Source organism: Physeter macrocephalus, chromosome 11 (assembly GCF_002837175.3).
Source record: "Physeter macrocephalus isolate SW-GA chromosome 11, ASM283717v5, whole genome shotgun sequence".
NCBI lineage: Eukaryota > Metazoa > Chordata > Mammalia > Artiodactyla > Physeteridae > Physeter > Physeter macrocephalus.
This window is the reverse complement of record NC_041224.1, coordinates 181,078,058-181,093,105: the sequence shown is the minus strand read 5'-3', so window position 1 is coordinate 181,093,105 and position 15,048 is coordinate 181,078,058.

Sequence of the window (15,048 nt, the reverse complement as noted above, 5' to 3'; positions counted from 1 at the left end):
GTCCCCGCCCCCCCCGCCCCCCGGCGCCAGCAAGGTCACTGCTTAGGAGATAACATCCCTTTCCCAGTCGCGGGAGGGGCCACGCTGAGCCGCCACTCCCCTCGCTGGACTCCGCAAAGCGTCCGCGTCACCGTGACGCACAACCCTTTGTCTCAAAGACACGCACAGCTGTGCTCTGACCTCTCAGCGGAGGAACAGCGCTCAGAGCTTCCGAAAGCCTGTCCCCCGCGCTGGAATCCTCAGGTTGGCGCCAGTAACATCTTCCATTTTTTCTTAGATTGACGATATGCATTAATGTTTTTGCCAACAGGAGGCTCGAGGACAGAGCGGGGAGGAGAGCCGCACCCGGAAGAAGCCCTCCCCGTGGGGGAGGGGGACCGAGGAGGAGAGCGGGGAGAGCCCCCCGAGCTCGGAGCCCCGCTCGGGGCTGCTCCCCGAGGAAGGGCTGCGGCCGCACGCACCCACCGCCGACACGCTCCTGCCTGAGCCGGGGCCCGGGGGCGCTCAGCCCCGGGAGGGTGGCAGCAGGCTCCCTGGCCTGGCCGTCCAGGCCGCTGGCAACCGCGCACCGGACTCGGGCCTTGCCTCCCACCGCCTCGGGGCCCTCGGAGCTGTCACAGGGCAGGCCGCTGCTCCGGGGACAAAGGGCGGCGTGGAGGACGAGGGACGGGCTGGAAGGGACCCAGGGCGACCCGGGCACCAGGCTGAGCCTTTCGGAGCCGTGCAGAGGGTGGTGCCGGGCTGCAGGGCCGGCCCCTGCGGGGATGCGGGGTGTGGCTTGCAGAGAGATGTGACTCTTCCTTTCGCTTGAACACTTCGGGGCCTTTGTAGGGGGGTTAATTGGCCTGATTTCGGGCTGTCTTGCCGCAGGGGATGGGGAGGCCTGGGGGGAAGAGGTGGGGGAAGGGAGAACACAGGCACAGCCATCCATTAAGGTTGCCGGCTGACGTGGGTGCAGTTCAAGGCGCCCCAAAACAATGACAACGTAACTTCAAAGATCACAGGTCACCATGACAAATACGGTAATAATAAAAAAGTTTGCGATACTGAGAGAATTACCGAAACGTGACATAGAGACACAAAGTGAGCAAATGCTGCCGGGAAAACGGTGCCGACAGACTTGCACGACGCCGGGTCACCACGAAGCTTCAGTTTGTAAAAACACACGGTATCTGCAAAGGGCAACAAAGCAGCGTCGGCCTGCAGTGTCCGCCCACCGGGAGCTGCACTGATGTGAGTGGTCCGTGATGAGGGCGCCCCCTCCGGCCTCCTGACCCCGTTTTAGTGAGGTTTCCCTCCATTAACCTTCACACCCCTTTTGGACTAATCCGGTAATCTGGTAAGCACCGTGTTTCCCTGAGTTCTGCGAGCCGCTTTAGCAAGTTAATTGAACCTGAGGAGGGGGTCACGGACACTCTGATCTACAGACGGTCAGTCAGAAGCCCAGGTGACAACCGAGCCTTGTGACTGGGGTCTAACGTGAGTGTGTGAGGTGGGGGGACCATCCTGCGGGCTGACCCCTGGGCGTGAGAGCTGACGGGATGTCCCAGGCACCTGCTGGGGCCCAGGGATTGCTTGCTGGAGGTGAGGGGGAAACACTCCGACTGGAACTGGGGCAAGGAGCCCAAAGGGACCGAATGGATGCCTTGCACGCGAAGACCGCGCCACACGTGTGACCAGGGGCTCTGGGAAGAGTAAGCTGCTGTGGCCCTCCCACTCCCCGGAGGGTCCGGGAGCCCTGCAGGAGCCCCACCCCCGCCCCCAGTCGAGGAGGTGTGAGGCGTGGCGGGGCCCTGGCGGAGGCCGACTGGGGGTGCTCTTGGGACGCAGCCCTGCAGGGGAGGGAGGTCCAGCCCCAGGGAGACCCTGGCCAGCCCAGGGCCTCGGGGCCGGCCTGCACAGCTGTCTGGAGTCAGAGGGAAGGTGCTTTCAAGCCCTGTATGGATCAGTCACTGGACGCACACTTCCTCTGGAGGAAGGTGTGATTTGGGAAGCGGGGGAGGGCAGGGCTTCTTCAGCAAAAAACGTCCCCAGAGAGAAGTGACAGCCGAGGGGCCCTGCCAGCTGGAGGAGAACATCTGTCACCTCGAGGGGAAGCCAGTGGAGCATCGCAGCATCCTCGGCAGCGTCCAACAGGATGGGGAGGCCTGCTGCAGTAGACCCTCCAAGGGAAAGAGGTCCTCTGCCCCGATCTCACCCCACACAGGAATTAATCTGACATGGTCACAAGCCCGAATACAAATGCTAAAACTATAACACTTCTAGAAGAAAACACAGAAGAATTTCTCTGTGACAAAGATTTCTTAGGAAACTCAAAGGAACTAACCATAAAATATAAATTTTAAATTAATAAACATCAAAATCCCAAACTACTGTTCATCTCAAGGCACTGTTAAAAAATGAACAGACCACATATCATAAATAACTCAAAACGGCTAAAAGGCCTAAACGTAAGATATAAAACCCCTAGAAGGGGCTTCCCTGGTGGCGCAGTGGTTGAGAGTCCGCCTGCCGATGCAGGGGACACGGGTTCGTGCCCCGGTCCGGGAAGATCCCACATGCCGCGGAGCGGCTGGGCCCGTGAGCCATGACCGCTGAAAACTCCTAGAAGAAAACATGGGGGAAAGCTTCATGACACTGGACTTGGCAATAATTTCTTGGATGTGACACCAAAAGCACAGGCAACAAAAGAAAAGACAGACAAATGGGACTAGATTAAACTTTAAAACTTTTGTGCATCAGAGGACACAATAAACAAAGTCAAAAGCAACCTACAGAATCAAAGAAAATATTTGCAAATCATGTACCTGATAAGGGGTTTAATAGACTATATAAAGGATTCCTACAAGTCGACAAAAGTCAGTAACTCACTTTAACAATGAACAAAGGACTTGGATGGACATTTCTCTAGATTATATACAAATGACCAAAAAGCACCTGAAAAGATGCTCAACGTGACTAATCATCAGAGAAATGCAAATAAAACCACACTGAGATACCACCTTATACCCAAGAGTGTGGCTAGCGTAAAAACAACAACAACAGAAAACAACAAATAGTGGTGAGAAGGTAGAGAAATTGGAAGCTCTGTGCTCTGCTGGGAGGATTTTAAATGGTGCAGGCACTACGGAAAGCAGTATGGAGGGGTCTCCAAAAATTAGAACTAGAACTACCATATGATCCATCAAGCCCACTTCTGGGTATTCACGCAAAAGAATTAAAAGCAGTGTCTTGAGGACATCTTTGCACACCCATGCTCATAGCAGCACTATTCACAATAGCCAAGAGGTGCGAGCCACCCAAGTGTCCACGGATGGATGAACGGAAAAGCCTGAGGTCCATCCATACAGTGGACTGTTACTCAGCCTTGAAAAGGAAGTAAGTTCTGGCACAGGCTGCAACACAGGTGAGTCTTGAGAACATTACACTAAATGGAATAAGCCAGTCGCAAAAAGACAAATACTGCCTAAACCTACTTACGTGAGGTAAGAGAGAAAGGAGGGTGGTGGGTGTGTCAGGACCTGAAGGAGGAGGACGGGGTGCTCTTCAGGGGGGACAGAGGTTCAGATTCACAAGGTGATAAAGTCCCGGAGACGGGTTTCGCAGCAATGGAAATATATTTAACATTTTGTAACGGTAATCGTTTTGTGTTTTTTTTTTGTTTTTTTTTGTTTTTTTTTTGCGGTACGCGGGCCTCCCTCTGTTGTGGCCTCTCCCGTTGCGGAGCACAGGCTCCGGACGCGCAGGCCCAGCGGCCACGGCTCACGGGCCCAGCCGCTCCGCGGCATGTGGGATCCTCCCGGACCGGGGCGCGAACCCGGTTCCCCTGCATCGGCAGGCGGACGCGCAACCACTGCGCCACCAGGGAAGCCCCCCTTTTGTGTTTTTACTACAATAAAATGAATAGGCAAGGATAGACTAGGATAAAATGTTCGCAAAACATATACCTGACACAGCACTTATATCCTGAATAAAGAACTACCGCTCAGTAATAAAAACACCAACCCCCCCCCCAACGAGGCATAAGACTTGAGCAAATACTTCACTGAGGAAGATACAGGTAAAATTTAATACAAAGAACAATTAATAAGAGGGGATTAACTACTTTAGTTTAGTGGGGTAGACAGACTTCTAAAGACTACAGGAAGAGAAGGCTCAAAGCAGCCACCACTTCGGAAAGTTTGGTCACTCCTCTGAAGTCAAACCACCACCTTCTCTATGACCCAGTAATCCCACGACTCCTAGGTATCTATCCAAGAGACGTGAAAACATGTATCTATAAGGACTTGTTCACAGCAGCTTTATTCATAATAGGCCCAAAGTGAAAACAATCCACATGTCCGTCCGTAGGAGAATGGATAAATAAACTGGTGTTTTCGTACAATGGATAATAAAAGAACACGTTATTGATTTATACAACAACATGAATGAACCTCAAAAATATTATGTTGAGCAAAAAGCAGCCTGACCAAAAGAGTACACTCCGCTGTAGGATTCCACTTCTATGAATTTCTACAACAGTCAAAACTACTCTACAGTGAAGGAGGTCAGAACGGTGCTTGCTGCGCATGTGGAAACGTCAGTGCTGACGGAGACACTCTGCTCTCTTAGCAGAGGTGTGGCTGCATGAATTCATCAGCATCCGCTGAACTATGACTCAGATCCACACACTCCCTGTGTATAAACCATGTCTCGATTTTTAGAAGAGGCAAAAATAGCCGCTGATGTAGAGCTATATGAGAAAAGGAGAGAACATAAAAAGACCGGGCAATATCTTTTCGTTTTATGCTCTCCCAAATCAAGTTATTTTGTAATAAGCCGAAGCAACCAATAATATACAAACAATAAAACTTATATAACGCTCCATATATTGTTTATAAAAATGCTTCCACAAAGTTGAAAGAAGTTCTGCTTTCTGGTCATAATTTCTCATCAGTGCTTCCAATTTTTTTTTCATTTATGAGGTAGTCCCTACCATTACCAGTTTGCAAGCTAACATTCAGAAAAGCTTCAAAAGCATTGCCTATGAAGACTGACAGCTGCTGAGGCAAAACCTGTAGTTCTAGGAGAGAGGGGCCAGAGGGGGCAGTGCTGCCATTCTGATGTTTCTCGACTTACGAGGGAAAAAACGTTCCCCACACTGGAATTGGTTTCCTGAAACCCAAGTATAAGTAGCTCATTATGAAATGTCGTTTAAGCAAGAAAATATTATGTAAGAGATAACGCGCCTCTCTCCACTTGCAGGTCTTCAAAAGCAAAGTCTAATTTAAGATTCCGCTGAAGTCTCTGCCTATCTTTCAACATTATACTACTTCTCTGAGGTTATAATGCCATTTTTCTCTTTTGCTTAAAAAAAAAATCTTTTCCCGTTAATGCTCTAAAACTATCGTTCCAATTCAAAAGCAAATCCAGGCGATAACCCATAACATGAGAGAAAGCAGAGCACTATATTCTGCAGCACTTCCTCACGTGGTATTTAATTGCACTCTCAGCCATTGTTCTCTAGTTTCTAGGGAGTCTTAACTTGCCTTCAGGGACTGGATCAGATCCATCTTTTGCATTCCTTCATGTACAGAGTAACTTCATGGTGGAGAGAGAAGATGCTTAGTAGAAGACGCTTTACTCACTCGGATTCTGGCAATTTGGATACTGTCTATGCTTCTAAAAGGAAGCCTGGACTTTTCAGAGTGGGAAGCAGGTGGTCAAGAGTTACTTTGAATTCAGCCAAGGCAGAATGTATAGCCTGGAAGCAAATATCCATGACTGCACTGAATCTAGACGATATCCATTTGCCTTGGTCTCTTCTTGCGGTTTTTAATACTCTTCCTATAACTGAGCACTTTGTTGATTGAACGTGTATTCTTTTACTTTTTAAGTTCTTTTTTTTTAAGTATATATTGTATCAGACAGCAACTATGTTCGGCGGCTCGTAACACAGACCAAAAATAACAGAGAGTTTAAAAAGTTCATTTCCCTCTCACATAAAGCAAGTCTAGAGGTAGGCAGTCCAGGGCTAGCGGGATGGCTGTGGTTGACAGGAACCCAGATCCTGCCATTGTATGTGGGTGGTCTCCACTATCAAGGTCATATCAAGGTTGAAGGTGGCTGCTGAAGCACCAGCCATCAGGTCTGTGTTCCAGGAGAGCAGCAGGAAGAAACCTAAAAGGGCCCATCCCATCCCAGATGACAGAGGTCATTATCTAGAATGTATCCTTCCACATTTTTCTCTGTGCTCTCGGTCCCTTCCAGACAAGCATAAGCACAAATACACACACGTGTACATGTAACGTGGTTACTTACTTTTAGAATGAGATAATATGCACATTTCCGCACCTCTCTGTTCCCACTCGCCCTTCCTTGTGGGATCCCTTCTGGGAGCAGCTCTAATTCTCAGCTCACTCTTCATACAGCTGCAACTGTTCCCTAACGGCGGCGGCCGGATCTTTTTAAAAGTGCTGTATCATTTTAAAAGTTGCCGATGCGGAGGTGGAAGGGAAAAATATATATAATTGCTGGTAAAATATGGAGTGTTTTAGCTTCTTTGGAAATCAATCTGGCAACGTCTGTGAAAACTGAGAACAGGCCTCTCCTTTAACGTTGATATGTCAGGACAGCTGTACAGTGTAAGGCAGCAGAGAAGTGGTGACTGCCGGTCCGCGCCAGGGAGAGTTGCAGCTGTGTGATGCCGCACTTTAGAAAATCTTGCCCACCAGTCCGTGGGTGTAAGGCTCACTGGTTTCTGTTTCCCTTACTCCTAAGGAATTTGAGCATTTTCACGTTTCTGGCCGTTAAGCCTTGCTCTTCTCTAGACCTTCTATTCACATAATTGTTGCTTTTCTGTTCGATGGTTGCTCTTTCCTGATGGGGGTTTTTTAAGGTTTTCGCGTCGTATAGATGAACCCTTCGTCATCTGCATCACAAATATTTTCCATTCTACCCGTGGACTGGTTATGGTGTCTTCTGCCATGCAGCGTTTTTCAGCGTTAATCGAATATGTTTGTATCGCTTCCGGTTTTCCCGTCTAGGTTAATAAGGGGCTCCCCATACCTCAAGCAGGATTCTATCCTTGGGCATTTACTCATCCACGTACAATTTTAAGATATTTTCATCCAAATCCAAAAGGATACCTCATCGGGATTCTTACTGGAATTGTACTATATTCACATATTAACGACATCTTTCATGATGTAAAATCTTCCCAAGTATGCTTTTTTTTTTTTTTTTTTTTTTTTTGCGGTACGCGGGCCTCTCACTGCTGCGGCCTCTCCCGTTGCGGAGCGCAGGCTCCGGACGCGCAGGCTCAGCGGCCACGGCTCACGGGCCCAGCCGCTCCGCGGCACGTGGGATCTTCCCGGACCGGGGCACGAACCCGCGTCCCCTGCATCGGCAGGCGGACGCGCAACCACCGCGCCACCAGGGAAGCCCCCAAGTATGCTTTTTCATCGGTTCAGATTTTATTTGTCTTTCACTACGATCTCGGTTTTCTTCCTGAAGGTATAGATCCTCCACCTTTATTCTGAAGCACATTTTTTCAGGATGTACATGGAAGGCCTTCTAGGCTCTCATCGCCACGGAAGCTAATGACTTTTGTATCCCTAGCGTGCATCCAGAAGCCTTACCAAAGGATCTCGTTGTTGCAGAGCTCACACAGCAGGCACGATACTGGACTCCTGGAAAGGCCTGCTCGCAGGGCTGGCCTTTGCCTGGCATCTGGGAGCTTAGATCTCAGGAGGGTTCCCGCCGTTCTCTAACTGTTAAGGGTGCCTCACTGAGCCTAAACCCTTTGCATAAACGCTGAGGTTTATGCTGAACTGGGAGACTGGCACTGCAGCGCATGTGGGGCAGAGGGGGCCTAGGTGACCAGCCTCCGAGATGACCGACCCCTGGGCACCGAGACCCTGAGGAACTTCCTGGGGGACACCACTTCACACAAGCTGTCACAGCTCATTGCCGGACAAATTAATGTGTGACTTCCCTGGGAGAGGACTCTTGGAAGTTTGCACCTGCTGTTTTCATGGACTTTGCCCATGTGCCTACGTCCTTGGCTGATTTTACTTCGTATCCTTTTGCTGTCATAACTCTTAGCTGTGAGTCCCGCTAGTGAATCACCAAAACTGGAGGAGGTCTTAGGGACCCCAGCACACAGATTATACATCATACCAGCAAGAAGGAGCTTTATCTATGTCTAATGTTGTATCAGTTATTCCATCCTTCTAGGTTGGACTGCATTTGCTAGAACCTTCAAGTCGTTTTATTTTTTTTTTAATTTTTAATAAATTTATTTGTTTGTTTTTATTTTTGGCCGTGTTGGGTCTTCTTCGTTGCCGCACGTGGGCCTTCTCTAGTTGCGGCGAGCAGGGGCTTCTCTTGTGGCGGAGCACGGGCTTCAGTAGTTGCGGGGCACGGGCTTAGTTGCTCCGCGGCATGTGGGGTCCTCCCGGACCAGGGCTCGAACCCGTGTCTCCCGCACTGGCAGGCGGATTCTCAACCACTGCGCCATCAGGGAAGACCCTTCAAGTCGTTTTAAACAATAGGAACGGGAGACATCCCCGTCCAGTTCCTAATTTTAACTGAATGGTCCGAATGCTTTGCCACCGAAGAGAACACACTGTGGATTTGGGGCTTTCATTCCTTTTCAGGAGCACCAGCCTCCCAACAACTCGGTTTAGACCGCAGTCCCCGCAGCGTGGGGACCGTGAGCCACTGTGCGCAGGACGGGCCGGGCACGCGCTGAGCTCCTCCGTCCACAGGCACGCAAGGAACCGGTGCGCAGCGCGAGCGGGGACCACTCACTGCGTTTCTCCCGAAGTCCGTCGGTCCCTGATCACCGAGTGTGTTATTTCTCTCGCACACAAACTGCAAAGTCGGTAGTGGCGTCGCCTCCTTGCCTCACCAGGGACAAACTCACACGATGTCTTACAAAAACGGACACTTGAAAGAGGAAATCGGCCAATAACGGTGAAAGTGCAGCAAAGATACGAAAAGCGCTGATAACACTGGCAGTGAAATCGGAGTGGACCCTAACGCCCCTGGAAGAGAGGCTGCCGGGGACGCAGGCCCCGCGGCTGCTCTGGGGCTGGAGGTGCGCGGCCCGGGACCTGGGGCAACGGGGAGGAGGACGCCGAGGGAGCGGGGCCAGCTTTCCGGCAAGAAGGCAGTGCTGGAGGCTCGTCCCAACCTAGGAAGGGCTGTGACAGTTCACCACGGCGGAGAAGAGGTTCCGCGCCAAAAGTTAGACGGTGAAAAGAGGGAAGCGCTGTTCAAACCACTGTTTTTTCACTTTAATTCTCAGTGTTTCTCATCTTTTAAGTTACACTGTACTACATGCACTAGATTGACTATTCATTATTCTCTGTATTTAAAGCGGACAGCGTTCCACCGTTCTGACCAAGCATCTCACAGGACAGCTTCGCAGACTCAGTCTGCATTTTCGCCGCCCCGCCTGCTGTGCCAGCAAGAACTGCCTGCAACTCTCTGCTGTTTCTACTTTACTTCATTTCTTTCTTTTGACTTAGCAATGGATGCTAAATTTCATGAAATGCCTTTTCAGCATCCATTGCATAGAACCACACGCTTTTCCTCCCGTATTTATGTGGGACTTGACTGATGGTTCTTGACATGAAACTGCTCTTACGTTCCTGGAATAGGCCCTGCTTTGTCAGTTATTTTTTTTAACCTCACTGGATTCCGTTTGGTGATAATTTAGTTTTTTCTGTCTGTGTTCCTAAACGGGCTCTGTGTGTAGTGACATTAAAGTCACGCGCCAGCTTCTTCAGATGAACTGAAGGTGGCTTGAGAGAGATTAGTCAGCATTTGGGTCATCTGTTCTCTGCAGGCTGCGAGCCAAGCTGATGCCAGACCCTTTTTTAGTGGTGGAATTTTACTCCATTTAGCCTGTTTTGCTCCCGTTCTTATTTTTTCTCTTAGTCAGACTTGTGAAGGGCTTATCTATTTTTATGAAACCAGCTTTTGGATTTATTTATCCTGATTAATTTCTATTTCCTGATTTTATATCTTTACTATATTTCTCTTCTGAGCAATTAAAAAAAATTTTTTTTTAATATTTTATTTACTTTGGCTGCGACGGGTCTTCATTGTGGCATGCAGGATCTTTAGTTGCGGCATGTGAACTCTTAGGTGCGGCACGTGGGATCTAGTTCCCTGATCAGGGATCAAACCTAGGCCCCCTGCACTGGGAGCACAGAGTCTTACCCACTGGACCACCAGGGAAGTCCCAGCAATTGCTTTTCTTTGTCTAATATCTTAAGAATACTTAGTTCCTTTTTCTTTTAGCCTGAGAATCGTACGCATTTCAGTATAGAGCATCTTTTCATTGCATTCTTGGCAGTTTGTAATTTTTCTTTTAATTTCTTCTTTGGATCCAAGAGTTATATACGGGCATCTTCTTTTTCTAATTTCCAAGCAGTTAAAATTTGGAAAGGAGGGGGACACCTTTTTATTATTTATGTCCAACTTTAATGGATTATAACCAAAAAAATGTGGCCTTTAAATTCTCTGATTTAAAAAAAAAGTGTTTCTTTGTGGTCACGTACATGATCTATTTTTGTAAACATTTCACAAACCTAAGGGAAAGGATACTTTAAACGTGAGGGATGCTGGATTCTACATACATATTATATCAGCTTTACTGACTGTATGATTTAATTTCTGTATCCTAACTGGTCAATTAGAATGCTCAGGAGTGAAACCAGGTGTGCCAAGATCACCCTTTAGCGCTGTATTTGCATGAAATTCTCCCAGCATTTCCAGAAACTTTCTGTTCACGCTATTCATCACTATGCTGCTTGGTGCACACGTGTTCCTAACACATCATTAATTGTGCCTTTGACATTACATAACATTCCTCTTAATTCAACACGCTTGACCTGAAACATCACCTCGTCTGATGTTAACTGCACATTCTGCTTTTGGGTCTCATTTATCTGGTATCTGTGCCCTCGTCTTTATTTTCAACTTTCACCACTTTAAGTGTGTTCTCTTAAAACACTTAAAGCTGTGTTAGCTGTGTAGTGTAGAGCTGGGGTTTGTTTATTTCTCAGCTCTACTTAGGCGCCTGTCCTTTGGTGGGAAAACTCAGTCCACGTAATAACTAACAAACTTGATTCTGTTCCCTTCACCTCCATGTTTATTACTCATCACGAAGGGACCGCCTCTGACCACTTCCTCCCGTTTCCTGGTCTGCCCAGGTTGCAGCCACTGCATCTCTCCCCTTGCTTGTTTGGAAGTCCCCATTCAGGGCTCCCTCCCTTCCACGGCCCTTGTGACCATGGCCATCACGTGAAGACTAGTGTCCAAGTACTTCCCACGCCAAGATGTTTCCTTCCCCCATCTCCCCAATGCACTAACCATGGCCCAGGAGGCCTGTGGAACACTGACTTTTATGATCGGATCCCTACTTCCACAACGAAGAATGGGCAGAAAGGGAGGAAAAACAGAAGCCACGGAGAGACTGGGTCAGGAAGTTACTGGATCAGAGATGCTGGTGGCCACCAAGATGGCGACACATGATGAACCTGCAGACGAGTTTTGGAAATTAAATTCTAAGAGAAAAAATAAAATAGTTCAGTGACCGCCTGTAAATTTGCTCCATCCAAGACCCTTCCCTCCACCCAGGTGCCTCTCCTGACCTCCAGACACCTCACGGCTTCTTATACATCTTTGCTCAACTACCCATGGGGGCTTCAAGCTCAAATCCGTCATCTTCCCCATTCCACCAAAACTGTTATTTTCCTGGCAAAAGATGTCAACCATTGACCCAATTACCTAAATTAAACCCTAAAGGTCACCCCAGAAGACTGTTCATCACTCAGTTATCCATCAAGCCTACCTCCTTCAGGGGTCTGAAGATCCATTCTTCTCTGTCTCCCCAGCTCCACTGCCTGCCTCGGTCCTGCAAGGTCCTCTCCTCCAGCCCAGGCAGCTCTTCTCCCAGTCTTCGGTCTCATCATTTTCCGCTCCTATTCAGCCCATCTATTCATCACCCTGAAGCCGGCATTATCTAAAGTTCAGACGTTACCTCGTCACTGCTCTGCTTAACACCCCTCGCTGGCGGGCACTGCTGCCTTCATTATAAACCCCACACTCCACTGTCTGCTGGCATTCTCTCAGACAAAACCCCAACCTGAACCAGCCTACCTGGCAAGCAGAGTTTATTATTAGACTTCTGGATGGTATCATGGACCCGAGGGGCAGGACTGAGGCCAGAGCAAAGGACTCAAATGTCCTTCTAGCTCCCCTGGCCCTCCCATCCCTGCTTCTCTGGACATGATGGCTTCAGCCATCACTCAGGCAGCAGGCTGGCCTTCTCCCCACAGAAGAAAACTCCAGAGCTTCAGGCCTTCTCGTCTCAGCCACTCGAGAGTGGCCTGACGCCCTGATCTCCAATTTAAAAACCTGACGGGCGCAGTGGTCCAGTGAAGGCAGGTGCCCACTTCTGGATCAATATGGGGCCCACCACACAGATGGCCTGGGAGGAGAGGCGATACTCAGAAGGGGGTATCCAGTGTCAGGAGTTCTCAGAACAGGGTCCGGGAGGTACTGCAGGGCCGACAGAACAACAGCTGCTCCCCGCCCCTTCGGTCTCCCCTCGGGCTAGTTTCCCTGCCTTCGATCCTACACCTGAGCCTTCCGGAACCTTCCAGAACCGCTCAGCCTCCTGACCGTGCAGGCGTTCCAGTGTCTTCACACGGCTGCCCCTCCGAGCCCCAACCAGTTTCCTCATCAGACTCTCCACCTGCCCTCAAAGCTCAGCAGAAACGCCGAGTTCATGGAGACTCCCCCCACACCCACCTGCACCAGGCTAAGGCCCGCCCTCGACAAGAGCCCCCCGCGGCCCCGGCTGCCCCGTGACAACACAGACTGCGCTCCTCCTGAGCGCTGTCTCCTCACTGAACCATGAGCTCTTGCGGGCAGGAAGCCTCCTTTACTTCTACCTCTAGCGCCCTGTGCCTGGCGCCAGCAGGTATTCACCTGTTCAGAAAGCTGCCTCTTCCTAAAACTATTTACGTTGATGATCTCCTTCTGCGCTTCTAAGTCAGAACTGCTGTGATTCACTAATCCACTTCACATTTAGCAAGTCGCTCTTACATCTGAACACAGCACTTTGCCATCTCCATGGCAATAAGCCCCATGGACAGGAGGTGGCTTTGCCAGCTGCCTCGAGACACATGCACTGGCCAGCGCCATCGGGTCTCCCCGCCAGAGAAGCCTGGACAGGGAGGAGCGCCGTCTTGGTGTGTGCCCGCGGCTTTCACCCCCGCCCGTGGTCCTCCTGCTCCTCTAAACACAGGGCCACCCCTCAGCCCCTCCCCTCCTGACAGTATGTCGATGCCTCACTCCCTCCCCAGACTGTGGTGGGTTCTATTCAAACCGTATTTGAATACCACGTAGGTGTCAGGTATTTCAGATTCAGGAATTAAGACAGATTCTACCCTTCAGAGACACATAATGTGAAAGCCCTCTCTTAGCATTTACTAAGGGGCAGGGTCATTTAACCCGAACCCCCCAAAAGGCAATCCAAAGATGCTTGTGGAATAAATGAACTACTTAATGCTGGTAGCATAAGCGGATGCTTGGACCACCCAGAAAACAGGATACTTAATTCTGTCCAGAGACTTACGGACAGCTTCGCAGTACCAGGGGCACCACTGGGGGTGCACAGCGGAAGAGGAGGAATTCACCAGGGGCAAGCAGGGGCAGAAGTCAGTCCAAGTGGAAGGAACACTGTGCACGGAGAGAATGTCCAAGTACACGCAATGCTCAGCAAATGATGAGAAATAGCCCTGTGGCACTGGGACCCGGGCTGCAAGGTTGTGTGGTGCCACGACAGCCAAAGGCGCGTCCAGGCTGGACCAGAGGCATCGAAGCACTGAGGGGACGTGCGTGCCACAGGGTGGAGGACGGGAGGAGGGGCGGCAACTAGACATCAGGCAGGAAGCTTCAGCTACAAGGCATTCGCCTGCCATTCTGACACCATTCTGACAAAGTGTTTGTGAATCTAAAACGCATTAATTAGCATTATATCAACAATGAAAATTTGCACTGAAAAAAGTATTTTCTGGAATGAATTCCACTAAATCTGTATAATTCCCTGCTCAATTTTCTAAACAGAATGTTTGGGGAGGTGTGTTCTATCTACAGTTGTATTAGTCAGAGCTTCTGTCACTGTGGGATTTCTTTGGAGCCAGTTTTTCCCGTGTTAGATCTTATAAAGATGACGGTTGGGGCTTCCCTGGTGGCGCAGTGGTTGAGAGTCCGCCTGCCAATGCAGGGGACGCGGGTTCGAGCCCTGGTCTGCGAAGATCCCACATGCCGCGGAGCAACTAGCCCCGTGAGCCGCAACCACTGAGCCTGTGCGTCTGGAGCCTGCGCTCCGCAACAAGAAGAGGCCCGCGCACCGCAATGAAGAGTGGCCCCCACTCGCAGCAACTAGAGAAAGCCCTCGCACAGAAACGAAGACCCAACACAGCCATAAAATAATAAATAAATAAATATTAAAAAAAAAAAAAAAAAGATGACGGTCGTGTCCATTTTTTAGCTTTCTGTGGCTGCTGTAACACACTGGGGGGCTTGACACGACAGAAGTGGATTCTCTACAGCTCTGGAGGCCAGGAGTCTGAGAGCAAGGGGCCAGCAGGGCTCCACTCTTCCCACAGCTCTAGGGGAGGCTCCCCCTGCCTCTTCCAGCCTCTGGTGGCTCCGGGTGGTCCTTGCCTCATGACCACATTGCTCCAATCTCCGCCTCCAGCTTCACATGGCCTCTTCCCTCTGGGTCCTCTATGTGTCTTTTATAAGGATGCTGGTTATCGGCTTTAGGGCCTACCCTAAGTCCAGGGTGATCTTCTCATCTCAAGATCCTTAACTTACCTAATCAAATCCTTTCTCCAAGTAAGATCACATTTACAGAGAGTCCCAGGGGTTAAGATGTGGACACAGCTTTTTTTTTTTTTTTTGCGGTACGCGGGTCTCTCACTGTTGTGGCCTCTCCCGTTGCGGAGCACAGGCTCCGGACGCGCAGGCTCAGCGGCC